This window comes from Adiantum capillus-veneris, chromosome 4 (assembly GCF_014529385.1).
Source record: "Adiantum capillus-veneris isolate H3 chromosome 4, ASM1452938v2, whole genome shotgun sequence".
NCBI classification, from domain to species: Eukaryota; Viridiplantae; Streptophyta; class Polypodiopsida; order Polypodiales; family Pteridaceae; genus Adiantum; species Adiantum capillus-veneris.
The window spans coordinates 128012936-128031503 of NC_140934.1; positions in this window are offsets into that span (position 1 = coordinate 128012936).

Genomic DNA, 18568 nt, shown 5'->3' on the forward strand with positions numbered 1-18568 from the left:
GAAAAAGATATAGATCGGAATGACCTGCAGTGAAATTTGGATAGATGGGTGCTCACTTTAATATAATATAGACTTTCAAAAAGCAAGCAATAGAGCATACCTGTTTTTGAGGTTGTGTGGTTGCCTTCCGTAAGTTTGTCTACAACCCAAAAAGCTACGACATGCACGTAGCCTACTGCATATCTTTTACCTCCTTTTGATATTGAGCCCTCAAGAATCGGCATTGATCTTCCTATCTATCGAATCACCATCACAGACAACGACATAGGAGGTTCTTTCTATGGACCAAAGAAACCATGCATTAGCCGAGCAGCCTTAGAGACACTAGCTCACACACAAATCTCTCTTTCGTCGCTTGCAACCCCCAGGCATTCTCCCTACCACCTCTTCATTGATGCTCTCGTCAAAAGCATCAGCCAAGATTTCATCTCTAATGAATAGCAAATTAACATTTTTTTTCTTAAGGTTGACCTTGGTAATTATCTCATGATAGGCTTTGAATTAAACACAAACCTAGGTCCACCACATGAGATAGACGATGAAGGGCAAGCTACCGAGTGTGTAACATGCTAGGGTGCAAACCTAAACCCCACACATGGACACTCAAGACAATTTGGCATCCTCTAATTGATTTGTGGAATAATCAATGTAGTGCCTTTACAACCAACAACTAATACTTGTACAAATAATTATCCTGTTGAGTATACACTTTGCTTTTTATAGATCGTACGAAACTTTACTTTGTGAATACACTCGATTAAAAGACCTTTGTTGGACCACTTGTAATAATTCCTTTGCAATAATGTTGGTAGCAACATTCTACAACTCCTTATCGCTTGGTGTAAATGTAAGATGACAAATAAAGGCTACCAGTGGGTTGAGTCCAACCGCCAGACACAATGGCCCTTTAATCCCAACAATCTCCCTCTAGAAGTCCAATGTGCATTTAAGGAAGCTATGGACATATGTACAAGGTATGTAGAGTCTAGATTTCTACCCAATGCCACAAGTTCTATGACTTGTCCTCAAGGACCTCACAAATGAAATGATACCTCATATCATTGTGATTTTGCCATGCCTAGGGTAAGACCGGGCAGGCCAAGGGCTAGGACAGGCATGCGGTCAAGGAGTGCTATATTTTAGCAGGTTATGAGTCTATATATAGCGAGGTTGGGTGGAGAATTGCATGGTATAGTCCCCTCTGGTCTTAGATTGATGCCATGCCTAGGATAAGACCGAGCATGCTAGCTTTGTCTTTGCACGTAACACTAGATTTCGTGCTAGTTGGAATGCATTCTGACTATCGCAATGCAAAACTAGAACATTGCATTGATGTCCAAATCTCCCACTAGACGTGCTGGCATCTAATGCCACAACGTCCTATGCTTCCGGGTAGATTGAGACATGCGAACTTGTAGATAAGATTGTCATGAAACTACACCACCATTGAATGTAAAGACATAACCTATTGTAGACCTTCTTTTATTCACAATCCATGCCTAATCTCCATCGGTGTAGCCATCTACACATATGTCTTTCCCTTCAAAGGAAATGCATAAATTTTTGTACTATTCGCATATCTCACCACACCCTTTAGTGCCTCCCAATCCTTCTTGCCATGATTTTTCATAAATCTATTTACGACTTCTATTGCAAATGCAATGTATAAACGAGTCTACTAGGTATATGGGAACCTACCATATGCTAGCATCCTAAGCCTAACCCGATCTACGAGGTCACCATTTCATGACGTTAAGAAATCAATGATATATTGACTCCATGCAGGTGCAATGTTTACCTGAAACAATCCACCTTCTCATATCACTTTATCCTCTGTACATTGTAGCAACAAGCAAGGTCCTTCTCCTCCTCCTAGTTTTCTTTGCTCAACCATGGCCAGCTCTACTTCGCAAAGGCGGCCAAAGGATGACGTCACAACACTTGCATGCCACAACACTAGAGGTGTAGATGATGAGTGGGTGCCACAAGAGTTCACCAAAGGTGCTTGGGTATACATGCAACCATCTGCTATTGGCCCTCATCGTGTGCGAAATCGTGCAAACTTGGATCTTCATTGGAAAGGAAAGCTCCTTGGCTTCAAGAACCGCAAAGACAAGGGGACCGTAGCCATTGTACAACATGTTTTCTCAATGTCAACCATGCATTTGCAACAACCACCTCAATTTCCAACACATTGTAAGTACATGTTTTGAGAATACAAAGCTAGGTGTGAAATCACAATGTAATGTTATTATGGATTCATACTTAAGATTTGTCATGCATTTATAGTCATATTTCCATCCACGTTGGTGGAGGAGCAGCCACTACGTAGTCTCTCTGTCACATTCAATGCTATACATGCGGATATTGGAGCAATAATGTTCCCACATCTTTGCCCAACCAAACTGGTTCAAAGAAGGATTTTCTTCTATTCTCACTCCTATATTGTCCCTACTTCTACACAAGCGTTTGGAACGCTTGAACCCATCAAAGTAACTTCCTTATTAAGTATGGAGTGGCCGGGGCCAGATTTGTGGTCTGTAGCATCTTTCAAGCAAAAGATGATAATGGATGTCCAAAACTCTTTGAAATACTCTAAAGCTTCTAGGTCTGTGGGCTTGAGTTGGTGTTTGCCTATTCTTTGTTTTGTGCACATTTTAAAGAGTTTGGATTTGTGGAGACTACCACAATGCTTGTATGTAAAGATGCGCATTATGAGGAATTAGGAAGGCTTTTAGAAGAGGACTGGGGTTTTGTGGAGGGCATGTACAACGGGGACCGGTACCGTTGTAAGGTTGGAGCTTCATGTATTGGAATGCACTATTTGAAATCCCGCACCTCCTTGTACATACGATTTCACTATGATCGTTGGATGTGCAAGATTGGAGTGTGGAATCCCTTACAGAGTGTAGACGGCGCTATTGCAAGCTTTGACATTGCAGTGAAGATGCCCAAAGATGCTTTAGAGGCAGTCCAAGTGAACAAGCATTGGATTCTCAGTAATGTTCGAGAACATTTGGTTATTATGGGTTTTGAGGCCCTTCAACAAGCACAATTTCGTTTACAAGGTCACAAGGTGAGAATCCTTCCACCACATTTTCAATACATCATGGTTTGTCGATCATTGGATGCTTATTGTAATGAATGTCCGCAGATTGGGAAGAGAATGGAAGACAAATTGAAGGTCGAGGAGGACTGGGGGATGGATGGAACTATGCTATCGATCTTATAACTTTGTAACTCTTGCAATTTTCAAACTGATCCCCGCTGTAATCAACATGATTTGCTTCGGCAAATCATGCCTTTGAATATAATTTTTTGCATTGGGATGAGAAATCATTTTTTGGTGAAAGCGCCTTTTTTTTAATGTCTTAAAAAAAGGGTCCATTATAAAAGGGGGGCCACCTAACTCATTCACTATTTTCACTTTTGCAACTCTTGAGCTCCTCCACTCTCTATCTACACCACAGGCTAGACATGGATGCTTCCACAGCTTGTGCATCTGCAGCCACATCCACCCCTTTGTCATGCTTCATCCTCTTCCTCGAGGACACCAAATACAAAGGGAAGTTGGACCTCCACACCTTTTTTACTCGTCTCCCTGACCTTGATGCCACAGTTGCCCTTCACATGGATGCATTTGCCGAGATTTTTGCGTTCATGGAGGAGCACATCATAAAATATTCTGTATCTATCCCCCCACATGTAGGGATCTGGGTGCCTTGCGATCTTTTGCGCTATATACACAAAGGTGATCGCCCATTCTCCAAGAGGTTGCAACGATTCCAAGAAATTGCAACCGATGCAGGTCATTACTTGGACGAGCAAGCCCCAGGGGTGTTAGCGCTTAAGAAGCGCAAGTTGGGGGTGAAGTACCTTTCTCGGCTCGGAACATTTATCTTCTTGGTGAGCGAGGAACCTAATTTGGAGGAGCTTCACTTACCACACCTTCAGGTTGGGTCCTTTATCAAGGACACCAAGGAGCAGCAGTTTATCCCCATGAACCTTGCAGTGGAAGGAAAGGCACACCGGCTCGAGTACCCTAGGGGTCTTGAGGAAGTGGTTGAGAAATCCATAGTTGCGGCTGGCCCTAGTGACACTCTAGTGCCACTACCACTGACGGATGTGGCTATCCCAGAGGTAGAAATCAGCCGCTTCTCCTCAGTGTTAGTGGATGGGGAGGAGTATGTGTTCCTGCATGATTTGGAGAAAGCATTTGGCCTGCGCATGGATGAATGCTTGAGCGTGCTATGCAACAGCACCAAATGTCCCTTAGACAATACGCCAGATGCCCTAGAAAGCAAGCTCTTGCCAGATGGGGACTCTGTTTGCTGACACTATTGCAGTTGTATGTGCGGAGGTCCTGGAAGCAAAGTAGTTGCACATGGCTAATGAAGAATTCCAAGCCACGCAAGCCAAGGTTGAGCTGCTAGGATGCCTATGCTATTATGCAACCTCCCATCTGATGATCCAAAGGTCGTATCTATGGTGCATGGGAGCATTGACTTGGATGCAAAGGGCAACAGGGAGGAGGACGACAAGGAGCAGGAGGTAAACTGTATCCTAAATTTCATGTTACTATTTTATCCTTCATTGTCTTTTTTCTCAACCTTCATTGTCTTTTTTCTCAACCTTCATCGGTTTATGACAGGATGTCGTGGAGGTTGATGATTTTGCTACAAGGACGGGTGGCAAGCGGACGAGCTTTGGACCTCAAGCTTCCCTTGCGCATTACCTAGGACAACTCCCCCCTGGCGATGTGGCCATTATCCATAATGAATTTACTCCCCAAGCCCATTTTATGACTTGGTCGTTAAAAGCTTTGAGCAAGTTTTTGTGTTTGAGTACCATTGCTCAAACTGCGCATCAAGTGTTCCTAGTGCGTAGATCCCTTGTATGCACAACGTTTGGCACTGGCTTTCGTGGTAAAGTGCTTGCCCAGATAGGGATACATGCTTCCATTGGCTCAACTGACCCAAAGGCCATAGCACACTCCCACTTGACTGGGGAGTTGCCTTACATGCAAAATAGGCGCTAAGAAATGGTCAAAAAAATTATGAACTCCTCAGATACATGATGTAAAATCACCATTTTGGAAGTAATAAAAAATATTTGAAATTGTCTCTCTATCTTGCAAATTCTTTTGAATGGATTTGTCAATCTTGAAAATTGTTTCAATTGGTGATATGAAAATTGTTTTGATTAGTGACTTTGTAATTTCAAGTTCTGTATATAATTTCAGTCAATTTCAGTAAATTTAGGTATTTTATGTTCCTTAGGGGGTAGATAAGCATACCAAGGGCCAAAAAAAGCCTGGCCACAAGGGCGCGCAAATGGCCCATCCATCAGTTTTGGATGGGCCATTTGCACGCCCTTGTGGCCAGGCTTTATTTTGCCCCTGGTAGGCTTATCTACCCCCTAGGATACTTACAAAGCACAAATTTATTGAAATGAATTGGTTTTGCATCATTAATTTAGATCCACCCTTTCTATGGCAATTCCAGCATATGTTCACACTCAAGGACACTAGAAAAGGTGAAATCAATTATGAAATGAAGTTTCCAGCACACTATCACCTGCTTTAGCTCTACCTAGTACACCCCTGCACCAAAAAGTCCAATTACATTGGACATTTGAAAAATCCAAATTAATGTTGCATAGACACTTGGTTTCACAATATGTTATTTTTTTTGATATCCTATAGGGAATTCAAAGCTTGAAATGGCCAAAAAAGGGTGTCCACAAGGATATATGTAAAATAATGTTGCAAAACCAATAGGTTTTAGTAAATTTGTGCTTTTTAAGTACCCTTGGGGGTAGATAAGCCTACAAGGGGCAAAAAAAAGCCTGGCCACAAGGGCGCGCAAATGGCCCATCCAAAAATGATGGATGGGCCATTTACGTGCCCTTGTGGCCAGGATTTTTTTTGTCCCTTGTAGGCTTATCTACCCCCAAGGGTACTTAAAAAGCACAAATTTACTGAAATTGACTAAAATTACATACAGAATTTGAAATTACAAAGTCATTTCATTACAAAGATAATAGACACAGTAGACACAACTGTTGATCATATTGTCATTGGAAAGTCAAATCATTACAAAGATAAGGGTGTGCAATACAAAAAGAGGGGTAACTTCGGCTAATGCTCAAAGTCTCGTCGCAATCGACGTGCAAGCTGCATATCTTTTGGCTGTATTGTCACTCGCTTTGCATGTATGGCGCATAGGTTGGTATCTTCCAACACCGAAATGATGTGGGCCTCTGCAGCTTCTTGAATAGCCTCTAGCGCTATTGCTTGCATTCTATACTGATTTCCATAGCTTTGAAGCACCTCCTTCACAGTGCGAGTAAAGGGGGCGTGTCGAATCAAAAGCTCTGTCGTCTTCTGGTAGTGGCGGATTTTTGCAAATGCCCTTGCTATTTTTCGGCGCCGCTGCGGTTGTCTTGGGGGCACTTGCACATTTACTGGCGGGCGACGTTTAGGATTCTTGAAAAACTTAGACTTGCGCCTGTTTACATGCTTAGGGGTTGGTTCTGCAGCCTCTTCTGATTCTTCCTCTTCCCTTGGCTGCCGATCTTGTTGTGTGGGGAGAGCTCCCTGGCCTCCAGGCAATGTCTTCCCCCCAACGACCACCCAGTGTGTGCGCAGTATTTTTTCTCGCAGCCATGGTGGCTCACTCTCTGATTCAATGTCTGTATGGACCACCCGAGTCCTAGATGGTCCTGCTTGTGATTGGTGGCGCGACGGCTGTTCCCTATCGGACTCTGTTGTTTGCTGGCCCTCTTCTTCTCTCCAACGCTGGGCACGTTGCTTCATTATCCTTCTAGGTGTTATATCTTGAGGAGGTGGAGATTCAACAGTCCTCGATGACTTTCGTGCCCTACCACCATGCCCACTACCAGATGAGTTCCTGGAACGGCCAGGCGTTCGTGGCCGTTTTCTTGTGCCTTTAAGCCATGACGACTTCTCATATCCTTGGAGGGTGTTTTTGTTGGCAGACGGATGCTCTTTCGCGGTTTGTTTGGTGCGCGCCATTTCGTTGGTAAGAGCTCACCTATTCTTAAGAAATGAGTGGTTTATGAGAGCATGCAATATTTATAAGGGCCCATTTAAAAAGGGCCCTATTCACACTAATTTTTTTTTTAAAAGTATTATTTTTTAAATAAACATGTCGCTAAGAGTTGGACCCTGCGTTCACGTTTAGTGACTCGCACAGTATCCACTTTGATCCTTGTCGCACTCTGCATCGCCGCCATGCAGCATGCTTGGTGGGACCTTGCGACATTTGCCACTTGTTGCTATGCTCTTGACGACTCCATTTCCGCACTTCAATAGCAATCTTGGATTGTCACGCACGCTCCATTGTGAGCTTACGAGCAAATGTTGTGCGAAAAAACCAATTGAACATCTCCTCCAAATAATTGGATTGCACCATATCACCACCATGTCGAGTATTTTTGAAGTACACTCCCCTTGCTCGATAATGGGACTTCTCCATGCCTTGAGTGCTAAAAATTTCAAGCGATCCATACTTGTGCATAAAAAATGCACCATGCACAAACAAGATATGCTGTTCACATGAGTAAACGATCCACATTATTAAATAAAAACAATCCCTTGTAATGAATACACCATGTAAAATGACTTACCATGTAATGTGTGATGTTATTTTTACCCCAAGAAAGCGTGAAGACCTTGGTAAAATCCGCCAAGGCTTCTTGAAATGATTGGCGTTGTTCTTCTGTTGTGCTGTTAAGGCCCATAAGCTTGACCATTTTATCAAAATGTGCCCAAACTTGCTTGCGCTTGTTTGCAAGCTCGCCATTTGAATTATTGTCGGTAGTTGCTTTGCATAACTCCTTTCAAAGCTCCCAAAGGTTACCTGCCTGCTGGTTGGAGCTGTTTTGAGCATCATATCGACTTGGCTTTCCTTGGGAAACTTTCTTCAAAAAGTGTCTAGCTTTTTGTCCACTCATTGACACTTGTTGAGCAATTTCATGGGCCTCCCCTGTGTTCTTTGCAGCAACGATAGACACATTTCCACCGTGACAGCCAATGGAATTCAAGAGTACCTCCACTCTTTCGATCGCTTCCTGGGACTTTTCCAACGGTTTCATTGTGATAGCATAGTCAATGTGGAGCTTCAATAGCCTATCAAAAATGCGCATGAATGCGTGTAATGTACAAAAATGTACATTCGATAGAGGAAATCTAAAGATTGGATTCCAAGCATGGTCCTTTTGATCACGGTCTGGGGCATTGAGCATGGGACATCTCAAAATAGACGCTTCCCATTCTCTACCTTCATCTCCGACATCACGACAATCTAACCCTTGTTCTCCATGCCCTTGCCATGGAAGCATGGAACCGGCCTTTGCAGTGCTCTTATGTGATTTTTTTCCATTAGGTTTGTACCCTCGAGTGCAAAATGGACAAGGCATGAGAGAAGAAGCCCCTTGTTTGCAGCCAAGCAAACACTTTATGGTCTTCAAATCCCCACCGAAGTGCCACTCCACATCATAACTACCAAAACCCTCAATCTCCAACTTTTGACCTGCAATTTGGGAGTGTATTACTTCTGTGATCCATGGAGTTCTCTCAAAAATCCATGAAAGTACTCCATTGGTCTCTTTGGGCACCTCAATAGCACCCAACCACCAAATGTCTTTCTCTGATTGCACGCTAAAAGATGGGGTGGGAGATGGCTCGAATGAATCCCTTCGCTTGGTTTGCAGAAGGGCCTCGTTCATTAGAGTGACACTTAGCCTCTCTAACCTTCGGCCTTTCACTATTTGACACTCATCGAGTTTCAGCACAAAAGCGACTTTTGTGCCAAGCACTACAAAATAAATAGTGCTAAGACCTTAAACTTCAGAGTCTATGATAAGAATAATACCAAAGAAAAAAGTGAAGTGTGTCACCTTCTTCAGGTAACTTGTAAAATCTAAGCATGGCTTCTTGAAGCCTTCTAAGATCCACAAAAATATTGTTCCACATTGTGTAACGAAAGCCCTTCTCCGAAGGTCTTATGGATTGTTTCTTACCTTTTCCCCTTGTCTTTGTTGCACACGAAGCATAAAGGGAAGTTGGCATTGTGTCCTCAATGTGTAGGTATGTCCCAATGCGGGAAAACACATCTTCGTTTGTGGCCTTTTTTGCGAGCTTGACCTTGTGAGGAACAGGATATAGGTTTTCCACAATGCCATGTTCATTGAGGGCATCCTTTAGGAGTTGGAAAATAGCATGATAGGCTTTGGTGCTGATTCCAGCCTCATCACAATCTTGTTGAACGTCATCATCACTAACCACATTTCTTAATTTACGCATAAGGTCCTTGGTGACTGCATCCTTAGTGTGCTTACCTCCAGGTGATTGTAAGATAGAAATCACGTCCTGGGTATTGAGACAACTAGTGAGAAGGTTGACTCGATCATCTTGGCTTGTTCCACCGCATGCCTCCTAGATGAAGTTTCTAGCAACAATAAGCATAAATGTTAGAAAATAGTGTGAAGTAAGAATGCATCATGCAAGTAAAGACCAAATCACCTTGTGGCTGTAACTCGTCCTTTGCGTGCTCCTCCCGAATGTGCAAGAGTTTCAATGGATGAATACGTGCGTTTGCGTTCCCTTGCACCAAGGGGTGTTTCTTTCAAGTATGTGATGGTGTTGGTAAGCTTCTGGATGTGGGACTCCTTTTCTTGCATTTGTTGTTCAAGAGTTTTAACTACCCTCTCCGAAGAGGCAACACTCTCTTGTAATGCCGTCGTCTTGAGGTGAAGAGCTTGACATTCGTGCATCCACATATGCAAAGAAGCACCTGCACCCATACACAACCGCTTGCAATAGCCGAACAAACCTGCTTCTCCCCTCCCAAGAAATTGAAGAAATGTGGAAAGGCTATTAAACGGTGGATGGAAGCGGCTTATAGGATCGTAAGGGTACAAATGGCCATCCACCCAAATGTCAACATTGGTCTCACAAGCGGTGCGACGTTCCTGTGATGACCTTTGATCACCTTCACTAGTGGTCTTCGGTGCAAATGCCGTGGGTAAGCGAATATGTATGCTTTTGGTGTGCGGAGTACGTGGTGGTGGAAGAAAACCATTTGTGATGTCCGTGAGCACCATGGAAGCTGTTGCGTGAGGAAGAAAATGATGAAAAGATAGAGGGGGAATGGTAGAGAGGTTGAGGAAGATGGGAGGAGAGAAGGAGGGATGGGGAGGGAGGGAGAGATTGGGGAGGAGGAGGAAGGTAGGGGCAGGGAGAGAGAGGAGACAGAGAGAGAGAGAGAGAGGAGGGAGGAGGGAGGAGGGAGAAGGGAGGAGGAGGAGGAGGAGGAGAGAACAAAATGTTTATTACTTTTTGGGGGAAAAGAGTTTTGAAAAAATGGACTTTCTAAGCTTGTGGGTTAAAAAATAGGTCAAAAAATTATTTTTGGATATGTATATATGTTGGGAGGGAGTTTTAAGTTAGAAACAAGTAAAAATGATTTTTTTTTTAAAAGTCAAATTTTGTCTCTTGTGACCCACGTTTTTGTTGATGTGGACACACCCCTATGCTTCCTTCACTTTAAAAAAAAGCTAAAGAGAGAAAGTAACCCTTTAGGTCCACATCCTACATTTGTCTAAAAAAAAGGCTAGAAAAGCCTACTCAAAACTACCTTCTTCAATGCCCTTGCCCCCTAAACCCCACGCAACATTAGCCTTAATCCCTAAAAATTAGGATTCCTTACAAGGCCCATGCAAGGTTCATATTTCTCCTAATGTTGCGTGATCCAATGGTCGTTTGGCACTACATATAGTACAGTTGTTAACATAAGTGTAAAGAAAGAGGATGCAAGAGAGCTACACAAGACAAGCACAAAGCACACGGAGATGGAAAGCTTCTTCTTCTTCGCACAGAAATGAGAGTACAAAATGACTAAGTGCCAAAGCTGAAAAGTAGCACATATGTACATGCGGTCACTAAGTGTGAACACGCTAGAAGCGTACTAGGATGGCACTATAAGTGTAGTCCAGCTGTAGAATCACTGGAAGAGATCCTCCATGTTGGTCACCTAACGCGCCAGTGAGTAAATGCCGTAAGCGGCCAAGACCCGTAGTGGATGCCAGCTCAAGATGTAGAGCTCAACATCTGAACACTCCCCCTTGAGCTCTGCATGTCGCAAAGTCCAAGCATAGTCCGGAAACGTCGAAGCTTCTCAGCTCCAAGGGCCTTGGTAAAGATATCCGCTATCTGCTCCTCTGTGCTGACGTAGACCAAGTCGATGTCGCCCACCAACACTTGCTCTCGAACGTAGTGGTAATGGACCTCTATGTGCTTGGTCCTGGCATGGAACAATGGGTTCCTAGCTAACTGCATGCTGCTGAGGTTGTCACAATGGATGACAATCTGCTGGTCCACCTGCACTCCCAAGTCCTCAAGTAATGTGCGTAGCCAAGCTATCTCGCACGTTGTAACTGCTGCACCTCTGTACTCGGCCTCTGAGCTCGATAAAGCAACCGTAGGCTGCTTTTTGCTGCTCCAAGTAATAGCAGCACTCCCAAAAGAGAACACAAAGCCACTCGTAGATCTCCTATCACAATGCTACCTACCCAATCTGCATCTGTATACCCATACAATGCTAATGGCGCATCTGCTGCATAGAACAATGCGTAGTAAAGAGTCCCTTACACATACCAAAGTGTGCGTCGTACTCCATCCAAATGTGGCTTCCTCGTAAGCTGCATGAACTGACTCTCCAAGCCTACTGTGTAGCTCAAGTCTGGCCTCGTGATAGTCAAGTAGATTAGACTACCCACAATCTTCCTGTACATCTTGACATCCTCAACAACATCACCCTTCTCTGCACTCAGCTTTGCATTCACATCCAAGGGAATAGAAATTGGCTTACAATCAGCCATACCATACTTTGACAACATGTCCAAAGCATATTGTCTCTGTGACAGCCATACACCCTCTGGAGTCCTGATCACCTCAATGCCAAGAAAGTAGTGCAACTCGCCCAAATCTTTCATTTCAAACTCCTGTTTGAGAAGACCCTTCACAAGGTCAATCTCCATAGCATTGCCACCCACAATAATAAGGTCATCTACATATATGGTAATGACCACAATCCCCACATCACTCTCACGTACATAGAGTGAATGATCAGCATGAGCTCTCCTAAACCCAATACTGACAAGAAGGCATTCTTTACATCCATTTGATGCATAATCCATCCTCTAGATGCAGCCACTGCTATGACAGCTCTCACAGTCGTCATCTTTGCCACTGGAGCAAAGGTTTCCTCATAGTCTATGCCATACGTCTGTGCATAACCCTTTGCGACAAGCCTTGCCTTGTGACGCTCAATGTTACCATCAGCCTTATGCTTGGTTTTATACACCCATTTACAGCCAATAGATTTCTTTCCACTTGGCAATGGCACCAACTCCCATGTGTCGTTTGCTTCCAATGCAGCCATATCTTCATTCATTGCATCATCCCAATGCACATTTCCAATTGCATCCTCAAAACATGTGGGCTCCACATCCTGTATCACCTTAGCCATGTAGGCTTGGTGATGCGCTAGATACCCATCATAAGTCAATTTCTGAACTGGATTTCTGACTCTGTTAGATCTGCGCAGTCTTGGGTCACTCCTTTGCCCTCTAGCATCTTCTTGTACTTTCCTTACACCAGGTGTCCTGACAGCCGAAATTCCAAATTCCTCATCAAGACTTTGTTCAAAACCATCTGAATCCATGTCTACATGTGAAAACCCTGATGATGCATCAGCCATAAAGGGAGGTTCATCAACCTTTTCCTTTCCTTTTCGTGATACATTCCCTGTACCTGCTGGTGGAGTAACCTGCGTACGTAGTCTACCATTCCATGGATTCTCAACAGAGCCACGAGAAGACGACTCTTGTGGTCCACTCAAAACCTGTGACTGTGGCCTCACATTTTGTACAACCACATCATCTTTTACATCAGCCCCAATAGTGCCATGTGCATTACTGTACCAAGTGCTCATCTCATCAAAGACTACATCTCTGCTCACTCGTAATTCTCGTGTAGTAGGATTGTAGCACCTGTACCCCTTTTGTTCAAGGGAATATCCCACAAGAATACATTTCTCTGCTTTAGGATCCAATTTCCTACACAACTCATCTGGTACATGCATGTAAGCTATGCAGCCAAACACTTTCAAGTGTGCCAAATCAGGCTTTGTACCTGTAAACTTTTCCTCAGGCGTTACATCATGCACCACAGCTGTAGGTGTCCTGTTCATAATGTACACAGCTGTATTTATAGCTTCAGCCCAGAAATGATGAGGCATGTTCTTCTCATTCATCAATGCACGTGCAACCTCTGCAATGTGCCTGTTTTTCCTTTCTACGACCCCATTCTGCTCTGGAGTATATCTGCATGTAAACTGCCTGCGTATACCATGCATTCGCAGAAAATCTAAAAAATTGTTGGAGAAGTACTCTCCCCCTCCATCTGACCTCAATGTCTTGATTTGCATATCTATCTCCTTCTCAATCATGACTTTGAAGTCTTGAAAGTGACCAAACACTTCACTTTTGTTACCCATGAAGTAGACCCATACTTTCCTTGTATGGTCATCAATGAAAGAGACATAATACATGCAACCATGTATACTTGCAGTATCAGTTGGACCCCAAACATCTGTGTGCACCACCTCAAGTGGATTTTTACATACATTGCGCTCATGTGGAAATGAGCCCTTTGACTGTTTTTCAAACTGGCATGCTGCACACACTTTATGCATACCATCCACCTTGAATTTGGGCAAACCTTTCACAATTTGTTTTGATTGCATGCTGCGCAATCTCTGCTCATTGACATGGCCAATGCGTTTGTGCCAAATGTCAACATCAGCCACAACACCTGTGCCCTGTGCAAATAATGCAGCTTTTACCTCAGGCATGTCTACATTCAGCGTAAACATTCTGCCCACACATTTTCCCTTTGTGATCAGCTTACAGCCATTTTGAAAATCTTCTATATAACACCCATTCGGATTGAAGCGAACCTGCAAACCCTGCTCAACCATTTGTCCAATAGAAACAAGATTCTTTGTAATGTTTGGGACATGAAGTACATCTGCTAAGTACTTTGATTTCCCACTCTTCGTATTTAGAGGTATGTCCCCTACATGAGCAATGGGGTGAGCTGTGTCATCTCCTGTCTGTACATAGCCTGACATATCTGGTTTGCGCATATCTCTAAACCACTCTCTACGAGACGTCATGTGATTAGAGGCACCTGAATCCACATACCAAACATCATCTTGGGTGGAATTCTCTGCAGTCATTGTATTCATTACATTCTGCATAACAAACATGCGCTCGTTTTTGCTTTCATCTGCATCTCTGCTAGTAGATGCATAGTTGCCCTGTTCTCTCTTTCCACTTGCTTTTCCCTTTGGACAGTCACGTGACATGTGACCTCTTTCACCACAAGTCCAACATTCTCTGCTAGTAGATGCATAGCTACCCTATTCTCTCTTTCCACTTGCTTTTCCCTTTGGACAGTCACGCGATATGTGACCTCTTTCACCACAAGTCCAACATTCTCTGCTATCTGCAGTATGTTGCTGCCTGCTTGATCCTGCACCACGACCTCTTTGACTCCCCCTACCTTGAGACTGGTTTCCCCTGCCACCTGTATTGTTTTGATTTGATTGACCTTCTTGAAATTGGCCCCTGCAACCACTTGGGCCTCGACCACGACCTCTACCTCTACCTCAGTTGGAGTTAGAATAGAAGGCATGTTCAGACCTATTTCTGCCACGAGAAGAAGGTGTGTCCAGACCAAGGTTCTTCTCCTCAAGAATAAACATAGAAATCAAATCTTGGAACACAGGGATGTCGTCTCTTGTATTCATGGAAGACCTGAAATGTACATACTCATCTCCTAGACCATCCAAGCATGCACGGACAATGTCATCGTCTTCCACTGAGACTTTAATAGATCCAAGAGCCTCAATGATACTCTTGATCTTCAAGGAATAATCATTGATGGATAGGTTGTTCCTCTTAACCTGATTTAGCTCCAACTTTAGTTGAAGCTTCCTGGCCTTGGTGTTCACCTCGAACACTCTGCCTAAGTTTTTCCATGCAATGGCGGGGGTTTCAGCATCCTGTAGAGATAGCCCATCATGCCATCTGTGATGCTCATAGAAAGCCAATACATCACTTTGCTCTGGCCTTGTTGCCAGTCCCTCAAAGATTTCCTTTGTTCTGCTGTAGCATTTGCCTCTGGAATCTCTGGTTCCTTTTCATTGTCTCCTTCTACATAGTCCCAATAACCTTCCTTTTAGGAAATTTGTTATTCTGAACTTCCATGCGGGGTAGTTATTTTTCTCAAGCTTCTCAGTGACAATCTGACTGAAACCGTCAGACATCTTGAAGCACTAAGATAAAATAGCTGCAATTTGCAAAGACCTGCAAATCTGTTGAACATGCTATCGTGGTACCTGTAACGCTTTCTACACTCAACGAGTGTCCACAATCAAGCGTACATACAACCACTGTACTTGTAAAGTAAATCTCTGTGTACTGCACTTTGGAGACCTGTTCAGAAACTTGTACGAAAAATTGCGAACGAAGGGATTGTGATGCTCTTGCTCTCTTAGCCTCTCTTGCCTACACCAGGCTCTGATACCATGTAAAGAAAGAGGTTGCAAGAGAGCTACACAAGACAAGCACAAAGCACACAGAGATGGAAAGCTTCTTCTACTTCGCAAAAAAAAGAGAGTACAAAATGACTAAGTGCCAAAGCTGAAAAGTAGCACATATGTACATGCGGTCACTAAGTGTGAACACGCTAGAAGCGTACTAGGCTGGCACTATAAGTGTAGTCCAGCTGTAGAATCACTGGCAGAGATCCTCCATGTCAGTCACCTAACGCGCCAGTGAGTAAATGTCGTAAACGGCCAAGACCCGTAGTGGATGCCAACTCAAGATGTAGAGCTCGACATCTCAACCATAAGCATGTGTGTCAGCATACCTAGTTGGCCAATAACCCCTAATTGTTTCAGTCTTTGGTGTGTTTTCATTGTTGAATAATGAAATGCACAATCGTGGACGTGTGCTTCTTCAAGATAACACTCGAAATCCTCTAGATTTATACATAATCGTAGAATTTGGTCCGAGTCTAAGTGATACAGTCGTCCTGCAATCAATTGGAAGTTTTTTGTTTGTCGAATTGTTTATTGTTTGGATTTGTCTTCCTTGTTATCAAATCTACCTCCAAAGGAAAGAGTGCTAACAATTTCCTAAGACCATTTGGGTATCATTTCAATATTGAAAAGATAAGCATCAGGTATGTCATCGTCTACTCCTTCAGGAGCTTTCCCATTTTGCAGCCATGAAAGATGATCCGCTCGTAGATGAGTTTTACCCTTTTTGACCACCACTGTGAAATCAAACTCTAGCAGTATAATAAACCAGCGTACAATTCTTCCGGTATTGCATGGTTTATTTACTAGATACAAAAGAGCTTGATGATCTGTGAAGAACACAAATTTGTTTGCGAGCAAATAATGCGGAAATTTCTTTACAGCATAAATCATTCCTAATCCCTCTCTTTCAGTGGTAGTGTAGTTCTTTTCTGCACTATTTAACTGTCGACTCGCATAACAAACTGGGAAATCCATTGTTTCATCTCTAGGTTGAGCCAGAATACTCCCAATTGCATATGCAGATGCATCAATGTGAACATGGAATATCTTTTCCCAATCTGGTGCTTTAAGTACAGGTGCTGATACAAGATTTTCCTTAAGCTTTTGGAATGAAGTTTCACACTCCTCAGTCCAGTCAGAACTGACTAATAGATGATACAGAGGTTGTGCAATGACTGTATACATATATATGAATCTTCGATAATATCCGCAGTGTCCCATGAAGGATTGTACTTGTTGGCATTAGTAGGCCTAGGAAAGTCTACTATGACTCTGATTTTGTCTAGGTCAGTGGTTATGCCATTTCTTGAGACAATATGTCCTAAGATGCGGCCTTGCCTAACCACAAAAATTCACTTTTCTGGGTTGAGACAGATTCGATATGTTCTACACTTCTCAAATACCTTTTGTAAATGGTCAATACGTTCTTCTCATAGAAGAGAGTGGACACAGAAATCATCCATATATATTTATAAGAATATTCTCAGGTATTCTTTGAACGCATGAGTCATTAACGTCTGGAAGGTAGCTGGGGCATTGGTTAAGCCAAAAGGCATAACTCTATACGCATATATTCCCCATTCTGTGGCAAATGCTGTTTTGTGTTGATCCTCTATTGCAATTGCCAGTTGGTTATACCTTGAAAACCCATCTAGAAAGGAATAATCCCGTTTCCCAGCCACCCTCTCAAGTACATGTTCTGTGATCGGCAATGGATAATTATCTCTTATTGTGGCTGCATTTACTTTTTTGAGGTTCACACACACACGCAGCTTTCCGTTCTTTTTGGGGACAACCACGATTGGTGACACCCAATCTGTATGCTCGATTTCATAGATGAATTCAACATCCATCAGCTTGTCAATCTCCTCTTTGATTTGTTTAGCAAATGTGTCATTATATGTGTAAGGATGCTGTTTGTTAGGTTTGGCATTTGATTTCAACGGAATTGTATGTTGGCATATCGATGGATCAACTCCTTTGAGGTCTTTGTAGGACCATGCAAACACATCTTTATACTTCTTGAGAAGTTGTGTTAGCAGTTCTTCTTCTTCAGGCTCTAAATCAGTTGCTATATAGACCGATTGAGGATTTTCGCCTCACGCAGCGAGGTCTATGCGTTTTGCATTTTCCGGCGCATCGTAAGATTCCTGGTTTATCCTTTCCCTGACTGGTGGTGTCATTATGATTTTTTTGTCTTGGATGGTGAATTTTCGGTAGTGGGATGGTACATTCATGTTTTCTTTTTCTGACTCCTCCTTACCATCACTTTCTCCCTTAGTTGTGCATACCTCTCATAACGACCGTTTTAGTTCTTGGTATTTCTTTTTACGCTCCATTTTGGTCCACTCTGGGTCTTTTGTTTTTTCCTGTTTTGATTGTTGAGATTTTTTTGATTTTGTTTTTGTTTTAGTCTTCCATACTTGTTTTATTTCTTCGTGCGTCCTTTCCCTTTGAACTCTTGAGAATCTTCCTGATATTTGGTCTTTTACACAATCCTCTGCCTTGACAAGCATTAGATAGTGAATTTTATCTTTTATCCTAGGCGTCAGGTTCTCTCTAATTTTGTTTTCTGCTCTCTTTTTTTTATAGCGTTCCTGGCGTCTAGGGTGTTGATTGGCAAAATCATAAAACTTGATAGTCGTTGTTGTCTCCCCACACTAGCTTGAGCTGTCCGAACACTCGTTATCTGCATCGTTATTTACCTCTAGATGCTTAGAGGAGTCATAAAACTCTTCTTATTTTGGTGGGTCTACATTCTCACCTTTTGCTTGTATAAGGCTTACCATGTAATAAGGTAGCACATCATAGCCGTTTGTAATGGTGCAGACATCCAATGTTGCTAGTATGTGTTCCCGCTCCGGAGGTTC